The sequence below is a fragment of the Hemitrygon akajei genome, chromosome 19, assembly GCF_048418815.1.
Source record: "Hemitrygon akajei chromosome 19, sHemAka1.3, whole genome shotgun sequence".
In the NCBI taxonomy this organism is placed as follows: Eukaryota; Metazoa; Chordata; class Chondrichthyes; order Myliobatiformes; family Dasyatidae; genus Hemitrygon; species Hemitrygon akajei.
The window spans coordinates 55,906,832-55,919,020 of record NC_133142.1 but is presented as its reverse complement, the minus strand read 5'-3'; the positions used below and the strand labels follow the sequence as shown (position 1 = coordinate 55,919,020).

The 12,189-nt window shown below is 46.2% G+C and overlaps 1 protein-coding gene across 7 annotated transcripts in view; it reads left to right on the top strand.

Moving 5' to 3' along the window:
- The window catches only part of dock3 (dedicator of cytokinesis 3), a 968,429-nt gene that overhangs the window by 831,790 nt on the left and 124,450 nt on the right, over nucleotides 1–12,189 (top strand). The window lies entirely within an intron of this gene.

Sequence of the window (12,189 nt, the reverse complement as noted above, 5' to 3'; positions counted from 1 at the left end):
GAGGGCTTCTATGAGTTTAAAGCCTCAAGATTAAACATTGTACTATAGACAAATAGGACATACTGCTCTTCAGGTCTACACCATCATTCAATATGATCATGGCTTATTATCCATTTCAGTATCTCCACTTTGTCCCATATCCCTTGCTCTCACTAGTATTTTTAAAAAAGCTTCTTTCCTCCATGAATATATGTAACTGTTTTCTGTGGTAAAGAACTGGGCAGCGCAATAGCATAGTGGTTAGCGTAGCACTATTATATCACCAGTGACCTGAGCTGAATTTCCACCACTGTCTGTAAGGAGTTTGTACATTCTTCCCATGACCACAAGGGTTTCCTCCAGGTACTCCTGCTTCATCCCACATTCCAAAGATGTATTGGGCAACAGGTGAAACAGGGTAGTACGGGCTCATTAGATTGGAATGACTTGTTATCATGCTGATTCTCTAAAAAAATATATTAAACTCCACAGGTTCACTTCCCTCTGGATGAAGAGGTTTCTCTTGACCTTGGTTCTAAATTGTAAAGCTTATACCTGAGATTGTGACTCTGGTTCTGTACTCCTCAACCAGTAAGAACGTCATATAGACCTGTTAAAACTTTACAGGTTTATGAGGGGTCATTGATAGCGATGTGCTACACACAGAGCTAAAAATAATGACACGCAGTCTATAAGTTGCACTCGAGACTAGTTTATTCAAACTTCATGGCACTGGCTTTTATGTAGTTCCGTTCCCGCCCTCTCCGGGCGGAAATGCTGTTAGAGGTGCATTTCAAAAGTCTCTTCCCGCGCGCGGGCTTTCTCCCCTTGCTGATGAAGAAGAAGGCCCAGCACCATTTTGGGGCTGGTCTCTCTGCCGATGCGCATGCTATTTTGTGAGCCAGTTCGCCTGTGTAGAAAGTGGGTCGCCACAGAACACCCCCCCCCCCCAGAACCAGTGATACACCCCCAATGTCCACAGTCTGGATCAGTCTCTGTCTGGGCGGTCTGCCTCTGCACCGTGGTGCCTGAACCTCGACCGGCTGCGCCAAGTCCACATGGGCCGGTTTGAGTTGGTCCACCGTGAAAACCTCCTCTTTCCCCCCAATGTCCAGAACATACGTGGACCCGTTGTTCCTGATCACCTTGAACAGCCCCTCGTACGACCGCTGTAGTGGTGCCCGGTGTGCGCCCCTTCGTACAAACACAAACTTACAGTTCTGCAGGTCTTTGGGTACGCAGGTCAGGATCTGTCTGTGCTGTGAAGTCGGTACGGGGGCCAGGTTGCTGAGCCTTTCGTATAGTCTGTCCAGGACTGCTGCGGGTTCTTCCTCTTGCCCCCTTGGGGCTGGTATGAAATCTCCTGGGACGACCACGGGTGTGCTGTACACCAGCTCGGCGGAAGAGGTGTGCAGATCCTCTTTGGGCGCTGTACGGATTCCAAGCAGGACCCAGGGGAGCTCGTCCACCCGTTTAGGTCCTCTCAGGTGGGCCATGAGAGCCGACTTCAGGTGACGGAGGAAACGCTCCACTAGTCCGTTCGACTGTGGGTGGTAGGCAGTTGTGTGGTGTAGCTGCATTCCCAGCAGGCTGGCCACAGACGACCACAGGCTGGAGGTGAACTGGGTGCCTCTGTCGGAGGTAATGTGGGCCGGTACCCCGAAGCGTGCTACCCAGGTTGCAATCAGTGCTCGGGTGCAGGAATCGGCAGATGTGTCGGTGAGCGGGACCGCCTCTGGCCACCTCGTGAACCGGTCTACCATAGTTAGGAGGTACCGCGCTCCTCGGGACACTGGCAGGGGCCCCACGACATCCACATGAATGTGGTCGAACCTCCGGTGGGTGGGTTCAAACTGCTGTGGTGGGGCTTTAGTGTGCCGCTGCACCTTGGCTGTTTGGCACTGTGTGCACGTTTTGGCCCATTCGCTGACCTGTTTGCGAAGTCCATGCCACACGAACTTGCTGGAGACAAGCCGGATGGTTGTACTGATAGATGGGTGCGCCAAACCATGTATGGAGTTGAAAACTCACCACCCCCAGGCTGCCGGGACAATGGGGCGAGGTTGGCCGGTAGCCACGTCGCACAGGAGGGTCCTGTCACCTGGGCCTACGAGAAAGTCCTGCAGCTGCAAACCCGAGACTGTGGTCCTGTAGCTGGGCATCTCGTTGTCTGCCTGCTGTGCCTCCACCAGTGCTGCATAGTCCACCCCCAGGGACAGGACCTGGACAGCTGGTCTGGAGAGTACGTCTGCCACGACGTTGTCCTTTCCCGAGACATGCTGGATGTCCGTCGTGTACTCAGAGATGTAGGACAGATGTCGCTGCTGGCAGGCCGACCACCTTCATGAACGCAAAGGTCAATGGTTTGTGGTCCGTGAACATGGTGAATGGCCTGCCTTCTAAGAAGTACCTGAAATGCCGGATTGCCAGATACAGTGCCAACAGCTCCCGGTCGAAGGCACTGTACTTGAGTTCGGGTGGCCGTTAAGTGCCTGCTGAAAAACGCCAGGGGTTGCCAGCGCCCCTCGATGAGCTGCTCCAGCACCCCACCGACTGCTGTGTTGGATGCGTCCACTGTGAGGGGGTTGGAACGTCCGTTCTGGGTGCACCAGCATCGCGGCATCTGCCAAGGCTTCCTTGGCTTTAACGAAAACGGCCGTGGCCTCTCCGTCCCAAGTAATGTCCTTGCCTTTACCCAACATCAGGGTGTACAAAGGGCGCATGATATGGGCTGCTGAGGGGAGGAAACAGTGGTAGAAGTTCACCATACCAACAAACTCCTGCAGGCGTTTGACTGTGTTGGGCAGGGCGAAGTGGCGGATCGCGTCTACCTTGGCAGGCAGAGGTGTTGCCCCATCTTTGGTAATCCTGTGGCCCAGGAAGTCGATGGTATCGAGACCGAACTGGCATTTGGCCAGGTTGATCGTGAGGCGGAAATCACTCAGGCGGGAGTAGAGCTGGCAGAGGTGGGACAGATGCACCTGACGACTACTGCTGGCTATGAGGATGTCATCCAAATAGATGAACGCAAAGTCCAGGTCACGTCCCACCACATCCATTAGCCGCTGGAACGTCTGTGCGGCATTCTTCAGGCCAAACGGCATTCGGAGGAATTCGAACAGGCCGAACGGGGTGATGAGTGCTGTTTTGGGGATGTCTTCAGGGTGTACTGGGATTTGATGGTATCCCCAGACGAGGTCTACTTTGGAAAAGATGCTTGCCCCATGCAGGTTTGTTGCAAAGTCCTGTATGTGCAGCACGGGGTAGCGGTGTGGAGTTGTAGCCTCGTTCAGTCTGCGGTAGTCGCCGCATGGTCTCCAACCCCCGGCTGCTTTGGGCACCATGTGGAGTGGGGAGGCTCATGAGCTGTCGGACCACCGTACGATCCCCAATTCCTCCATCCTCTTGAACTCCTCCTTCGCCAGGCGGAGCTTTTCCGGGGGAAGCCTTCATGCACGGGTGTGGAGGGGTGGTCCCTGGGTCGGAATGTGGTGCTGAACCCCGTGTCTAGGCATGGCTGCCGTGAACTGCAGTGCCAGAATCGATGGAAAGTCCGCCAGGATTCTGGTGAATTCGTAGTCCGACAGCGTGATGGAGTCCAGGTGTGGGGCCAGCAACCTGGCTTCACCCAGGGAGAATGTCTGGAAAGTCTTGGCATGGACCAGTCTTTTCCCTTGCAAGTCGACCAGCAGGCTGTGAGCTCACACGAAGTCCACCCCCAGGAGTGGTTGGGCCACGGCGGCCACTGTGAAGTCCCACGTGAACCGGCTGGCACTGAACTGCAGCTGCACTGTGCAGGTGCCATAAGTCTGTATCGTGCTGCCGTTTGCGGCCCTCAGAGTGGGCCCTGGCTCCTAGTTGCGGGTGTCATACCCCATCGGGGGTAAGACACTGATTTCTGCTCTGGTGTCGACCAAGAAGCGGCGTCTCGACTGTTTGTCCCAGATGTACAAGAGGCTGTCCTGGTGGCCAGCTGCCGTAGCCGTTAGCGGTAGCTGGCCCTGGCCCTTGCAGGGTGGGTGACAACGGCAGGCTTCTGTGCACCACCACTGGTAATAGAAACACCACTGTTCATTGGCCTCCTCACTCCTGCCTCTGGGTTGTGTGTGCTCCATTGCCGGGCCTGGTCTGGCCAGCTGTTGGGCACGTGGCTTGGTAATCTGTCCGACGGACGCCCCACTCTCCCTCTTGGCTTTCCACAGCACGTCTGCCCGGGCCGCCACCTTCCAGGGGTCCCTGAAATCTGCGTCAGCCAGCAGCAGGTGTACGTCCATGGGCAGATGCTCTAGGAACGCCTGCTCAAACATGAGGCAGGGCTTGTGTCCTTCAGCCAGGGCCAGCATCTCGTTCATCAATGCTAACGGCGGCCTATCTCCCAAACCGTCCAGGTGCAGCAAGCGGGCACCTCGCTCACGCTGTGAGAGGCCAAAGGTCCCTATGAGCAGCGCTTTGAATGCTGCATATTTGCCTTCTTCCGGGGGTGACTGTATGAAATCCTCAACCTGAGCGGTTGTCTCCTGGTCAAGGGAGCTCACCACGTAGTAGTAACGCGTGGAATCAAAAGATATCTGCCGAATCTGAAACTGGGCTTCTGCTTGGTCAAACCACATGCGTGGTCGCAGCGTCCAGAAAGTTGGCAGTTTTAGCAAAACTGCGTAAACAGATGAAGAGTCAATCATCTTTGGTCCAAATCCCGTTTGGACCGTCGGGGTCACCAATGTAGCGATGTGCTACACACAGAGCTAGAAATAACGACATGCAGTCTGTAAGTTGCACTCGAGACTAGTTTATTCAAACTTCGCGGCACTGGCTTTTACACAGTTCCGTTCCTGCCCTCTCCGGGCGGAAATGACATCAGAGGTGCATTACAAAAGTCTCTTCCTGCACGCGGGCTTTTTCTCCCGTTGCTGGTGAAGAAGGCCATTTTGGGGCTGGCCTCTCTGCCAACACACGCACCATTTTGTGAGCCGGTTCGCCTGCGTAGAAAGTGGGTCGCCACAGCACATTTATTTTTCAACATTGTCCCCTCCTACATTTACACAGTTAGTCCAGCGGTCGTGGAGCATACGGATCTTGGACCTCCAAAAAGTGTCCACAGCAGGGGTGATTGATAAGTTTGTGGCCTAAGATAGAAGGAGATGAGTTATTAACTTCAAACTTTCTGCGTAATCACTCAAAGGGTTGAACTGCATGTGCATGTAACGAGAGCTGTATAACTCATCTCCTTCTACCTTAGGCCACAAACTTATCAATCACCCCTCATACTTGAGATCCTTTCTCATTCTTCTAACCTCCAATGAAATCACCTTTACCACTCTCTCTTCCTGTCCTGTCACCGTTTTCATTGATCTAGCAGACATTTTTTGTACTCTCACCGCAGCAAGAACAAGCAGGCCAAACTGCACAGAAACCTCACCATAGCCCTGTGCAGTTGCAGCAGGACTCCTTGTACTGATTCCTCTTTTAATGATAGACTTGCAACTTCCTCACCAGGAAACCACAGTCAACAGAGCACACCTCAAGGATGTTTCCTTATCCCACTGCTCTATTTTATCTACCCCCAGGACTAGGTGGCTAGGCACAGCTCAGATGCCAATGACACAACTATTGTTGGCAGAAATTCACGTGGTGACAAGGAGGCATACAGGCGTGAGATAGATCAAGTGGTTGAGTGGTGTTGCAACAACATCCTTGCACTCAATGTCAGTAAGACCAAGGAATTGATTGTGGACTTCAGGAAGAATTTGTCGAGGGAACACACACTAGTCCTCAGTGAGGGATCAGAAGTGGAAAGGGTGAGTACTTCCAAATTTCTGGGTGTCATCATCTCTGAGGATCTATCCTGGGCCCAAGATATTGATGCAATTTTCAAAGAAAGCACAAAGCAACTATATTTATTAGGAATTTGAGGAGAATTGGTATGTCACCAAAGACGCTCACAAATTTCTACAGATGTACCATGGAGAGCATTGTAACTGATTACATCACAACTGGAAAGGCCACTGCACAGGATCGGAGAAAGCTGCAGAAAGTTGTAAACTCAGCCAACTCCATCATGGTTAATAGCCTTCCCAATATCTAGGACACCTTCAAAAGGCGATGTCTCAAGAAGGTGGCACCAATCCTTAAGGACCCCCATCACCCAGGACATTCCCTCTTCTCATTGCTACCATCAAGTAAGAGGTACAGGAACCTGAAGACTCACGCTCAACGTTTCAGGAACAGCTTCTTCCCTTCTGCCATCAGATTTCTGAATGGACAATGAACCCATGAACACTACCTCAGTATTTTTCCCTCTCTTCAAAGGTTTCAAAGGTACATTTAATGTCAGAGGATACATCCTGAAATGCTTTTTCTTCGCAACCATCCACGAAAACAGAGGAGTGCCCCCAAAGAATGAACGACAGTTAAATGTTAGAACCCCAAAGTCCCCCCCAGCAGCCCTCCCTCCCGTGCGTAAGCAGCAGCAATCAATAATCCTCCCTCCCCCCACTGACGAAAAAAATGCATCAGCACCTGCCGCCAAGCATTGAAGCATAAGCAAAGCAACAGCAAAGACACAGACTTGCAGTACCCCAAAGACTACTCGTTCACCCAGTATTCAACATACCTCAGGCTCTCTCTCTCTCTCTCTCTCTCTCTCATAGTAATAAGACAGAAAGGGGTGTCTCCATTTCACAGCGAGAGGGGAGTCATAACAAACAACTCATTGGTTTATAATGTTAAAAGTCTGTTGTGTCGCTTTTTCTGAGCTCTGTGCCCAAAGATCTCGGGTCTCTGGGCACACAGCCTTAGACCTTCCATCTCCCACGACACACCAGTCTTCTAACACCAACCTCTGATCCCCCCCCCCAAGTCTTCAGAGCCACGGAAACTCGGTCCTCCGAAGGTGAGTGGAGCTCTTAGACCGAGCCCTTGGCGTGCCAAACAACAGCCAGTTGTGAAATCCCAAGGGCGGGTCCCATTCTCGCAAAGAACCGTAGTCAGCATGTAACTCCAGGTCAGGGTCTTCAAAGGAACCCTGAAAGGGAAAAATAGAGATATTAAAGATGGAAGTAGAGCTATTTCTGAAGTTGCAAGCGAAAGAGTTGCTGTTAGGCACCATTAACCCTCCTAAGCTCCACCTCTTTTAGCACTATTTATTTAATTTATTTTATATATATACCTCTTAATGTAATTTATAGTTTTTATTACTACGTATTGCAAAGTAATGCTGATGCAGAGCAACAAATTTCACGAGATATGCCGGTGATATTAAACCTGTTTCTGACAACATACCACTTGCCTTCCTAATTACTTGCTGCAACTGATGTACCAAGAGACTCAGATTTCATTGCACCACCCACTTGCCCAAGCTATTATCATTCAGGCAATAATCTGTCATTGCATACACAAGATGCTGGAGGAACTCAGCAGGTCAGGCAGCATCTATGGAGAGGAATAAAAGTCATCTTTTTGGGTTGCGACCCTTCATCAGAACTTAGTGTTTAACTTTGTTTATCTGCCTTTGTGTTTCAAAAACAATATTGATAACCTCACTTTTAACGCACATTATATTGCGTACTCTCACAAATCATCTTTATCTTTTATCAAGGTGCTTTATCTTTTTCCCTACTGATCTAATTTCAGGATTCAAAATATTTATGTTTGATACTTGGCTAACTTTTCTACAAGGAAGCTATGTTTATAAGTCTGAGTCCTGCTTTAGAATTTCTGTATGGCTGTCTCCTTAAGCCTTTCCAATTTATTTCAATACCCATTTTAAATTAGAGTAACTAGAATTGATCTAATCAGTTTGTGACTTTTGTTTGCTTCCACTGTAATGCAGCGCCATTGAAATGATTCCCACCACTCCGTTTTTGACTCTGAACATGTATCTAGTTGTCTTGATATGTTTGGAGATGATCTATCTTATCTATCTTTTTAAATCTTGACTGATGTACTTTTTTATATTCTCATAATGACTACCAATGTTTAATCACAAATTAATTCTGACTTTTGTATCTGAGTTCACCTGTACTGAATAATTATACTAATTCAGTTAGATGGAAAGTGTGTAAATCAAAGAGTTACCCACCTCTGTCTAAATTTGTATAAAGAAAGGACTGTGCCTGGTTAGAGATTTAAAAGAATACATAATACTTTAAGAGTCTGGTTAGGCTAGAGTTGTTTTCTTTGGAACAAAAGTGACAGAGTGAAACTTGATTGAAATGTGTATGATTATGAGAGGCTTAATTAAGGTGAATAGAGGTGATCTGTGTCTCATAGCGAAGGACAAAAGCTAGGGGGTGTAGGTTTAAAGCAATTGATGGGGATGATTTGAGGGAAACTGGGAGAAACAATCCACTGAAAGGGTGATAAGAGACAGAATTTCTCAATGCATTTTAAAGTGTTGGATAACCTATAAATCTTTGAATCAAGTGGTGGTGCAAGGTGGATTGAAGAAAAACAATTTCAGTCAGTTTGGACATTATTGACCAAATGTTCTTCTGTGTCACAAAATTTGTATGACTTCATGATTTTTGGTAAGGTCAGTATCAGCAAGAGGGATGATAGAGATTATTTACAATAGTGAGTTCCAGTTTTGTCTTTATTATGTTGATATTCTCTTGTATGCAAAATTATATAAAGTATTATAATTAAATTTTTGATTCAAGATAGCATGTACTGTATATGAATAAATAGTCAAAGAATGTTTTCCTTTCTATGGCATAAAATTGCTGACTATCATTAAATATGACTCAATGAACATCTGCCATTCTTCAGGGTATTGTTCAGCTGCCAGTATTTATATATTAATCTAAGCATGAAAATAACATTATGAGGTTGAGGTCTCACAGCCAGGTCTGATCTGCCCTCAATCAGTAACAATATGTGCAGTCCCAGCAGGGTTATTGGACATTGATTAAGAGTAGGAGCCGTGGCTGAGAACCATGCTGATTGCAGTATCCACAGGCTGTCACAGCAGAGATTAGCTAAATCAGCAGTGAACTGCAGATCTTATTAATCTGCCTGATCTGTGCACTCAGTATCTCATCACTTGGTGTATTTTACCTACGGAGCCTTCACAAGTGTTTTTTTTCATTCAATTGCATTAAACAGAAGGCTGCAATCCATATTCTTCTCAGTAAGATCATAGAGATACGGTGAAATTTTGCCTAATGTCTGTGTATTCAGAAGGTTTAGGTGCTAACCCTATGCCAGGACCTGACATGAGAATGAATGGAAAAATCTGAAACATAAGGATAGAAATCTCATTCAGTATTACCATTATCATCTCCTCTGCCATTACAAACGTGTATATTAGTTGATCTATTTCCTAACCCTGTTTACTTACCTTGGTTTCATGTTCCTAAGTACCCATAGCTAACAAAATTATATCAATTCAGAAAAAGCCTACAGATGCTGGAAATCCAAAACAAAAGCAGAAAACACTGAAAGCCCTTGGCATCAGAGGGGAGAGAAACTGAGTCGATGTTCCAGGTCAGGGACCATTTGGATGTAGCTTTATTTGTGGAATGCTTTCAGCATTTTCTGAAAATTGTATCATTGCCAGATTTGAAATTTTCAGTTGACCTATTCTCTGTAACCTTTTGAGAAAATCTGTTCTATATTTCCACTAACCTTTGCATGAAGAGCTGTATACTGGTTACAGTTTTAACTGACCTAGATCTTATTTTAAGATTATTAACCTCCACCTACCCACCCCCCATCCCGTTCTTAACTCTCCCTCATAGATCTCTTTTGTTCCTTTCAAACACATGTTGATAGTCCATGTACTGTCCTTAAGATTTTGAAAAAGGTAAGATCATCAAAAGTTACAATATCTGTTCTGTGTCATGATGGGATGGAACTAAGTAAGTAGCAGAGTGACTTTTACTGCCTTGTAATTTTCTTCAAGCATCACTCTCACATGTGGCTCATGCCAGCTGGACCCCAGTCGGAGACATTATAGGCAGAAGCTGGTCCTCTCAGTTCCAGGACTGCTTGTGGCTGTCCATTGGAGTCATTTGTAGTCCAACAACTTAAGTAGTTTTTCACCAACTTGGCTGAAGTGGCAAGGATTGGGTGTCAGGGCATGGTGGAATGAGGTGGGAGGAAGCTCTACACTGTAATAACTGTCATCAAACTAAATTGGAAGGTTGTCACTAAGAGAAGATACAACATAATTAGATACTGTCATTGAATAATTTGTGTGTTTCATTTACCATTAATATTCATTAAATCATCTCTTCAGTCTATTCCACTGTAACCACTTCAATAAATTATGCAGGTGGAATGATGAAGGAGCTTTCAGAAAAATGAAGTATTACAGTGTATATTGGTCTTTGTATAACCTGTGCTGTTGCAAGTATTTGAAGGCAGAGACATTATTAAGATCACCTTGTAGTATATGTGTATACATACTAGAGGCCTATAGGAATTTACTTTCCGCAAGGAGATGAAACTGTTGCAAGGGTAACTTGAGTTCTCTGGTAAATATATAAAAAGTGATGAGTGTTGTGGAGTTTTATCTTTGTTAGTTACTCAATAATTTATTTGTTTTATTATTTTAATGTTATAAGTACTCAGTATTCAGGGGAAACCCATGCCAAGGAGCTTTTCCTTGGATTTAATTAATTAGTGATGGAATTTTGTTTAACCATCATCATCATTAACTGTCATGGCATATGACACGGGCAGTCATGGTCTCCATGACCGTGATTGTTCTTGTCAAATATTTATGCACAAGTGGTTTGTCATTGCCTTCTTCTAGGCAGTATCTTTACAAGATGGGCAACCCTCGCCATTATCAATACTCTTCAGAGATTGTCTGCCTGGCATCAGTGGTCACATAACGAGGACTTGATATGTACCAGCTGCTCCCGTGGCTTCACGTGACCCTGATCAGGAGCCTAAGCAGGTGCTACACCTTATCTAAGGGTGGCCTGCAGACTAGCAGAGGGAAAGAGTGCTTTACATCTCCTCTGGTAGAGACATCTCCACCCCGCCTCTCCCTGTTTAATCATATCTGTACAATAATGACATGGAGATGTAGAGATGGAGGTCATTCTTATCACTAGATTTTCAACTATAACAGTTATCCAAAGCCATTGGGAAGATGGGAGGTGCATTATATGCAGTATCTGCAGTGTTAAGTCAGAACATTCTAACTCAAACATTCATTTCAGAGCTCAAAGTAAATTATCAAAGTACATATATGTCACCACATACAATCCAGAGATTTGTTTTCTTACCGGCATACTCAACAAATCCAATAATCATAATAGAATCAGTGAAAGACCGTGCCCAACAGGGCAGACAATTACTGTGCAAAAACAAAGAAAAAACAGGGAATAATAACAATAAATAATAAATATCAAGAACATGAGATGAAAAGTCTTTGAGTCCATAGGTGCAGGAACAGTTCAGTAATGGGGCAAGTGAAATTTAATGAAGTTATCCCCTCTGGTTCAAGAGCCAGATGGTTAAGAGGTAATGACTTCCTCAGCCTGATGGTGTGAGTTCTGAGGCTTCCTGAGCAAAAAGAGAGCATGACCTGTATGGTGGTGGTCCCTGATGATGGAAGCTGCTTTCCTGTGACAACACTCTGTGTAGATGTGCTCAATGGTGGGGAGGGCTTTACCAATGATGGACTGGGCCGTATCCACTACTTTTTGTAGGTTTTTCCGTTCAAAGGCTTTGGTGTTTCCATACCAGCCAGTCAGTCAATATATTCTCCACCACACAGCTATAGAAGTTTGTCAAAGTTTTAGATGTCATGTTGAATCTTCACAAATGTCTAAGGAAGTAGAGGCACTGTCATGCTTTCTTCACAATTGTACTTACATGCTGGGCCTGGGTCAGGGCCTTTGAAATGATAACATCAAGGAATTTAAAGTTGCTGACCCTCTCCACCCCCAATGAGGACTGGCTCATGGACCTCTGGTTTCCTCCTCCTGAAGTAATTAATCAGCTTCTTGGTCTTGCTGACATTAAGTTGTTGTTTCAAACACCCAAGCTAAGCTACTATAAATAACTCCTCAACTCTGAGGTAATCTTTCGGCAGAATAGATCCTTCATTGGTTCTGTTTTTTAAGTTATAACACAGACATAGCTCATTGTCATATGCTTTTTTAAGTAAACAGTGAAAATAGCTAACAGTGTCCCCTGAACTACAGCCTTAATTATGTTTATTCTGAATGGTGAATGCAAACATTTTGGGTACTG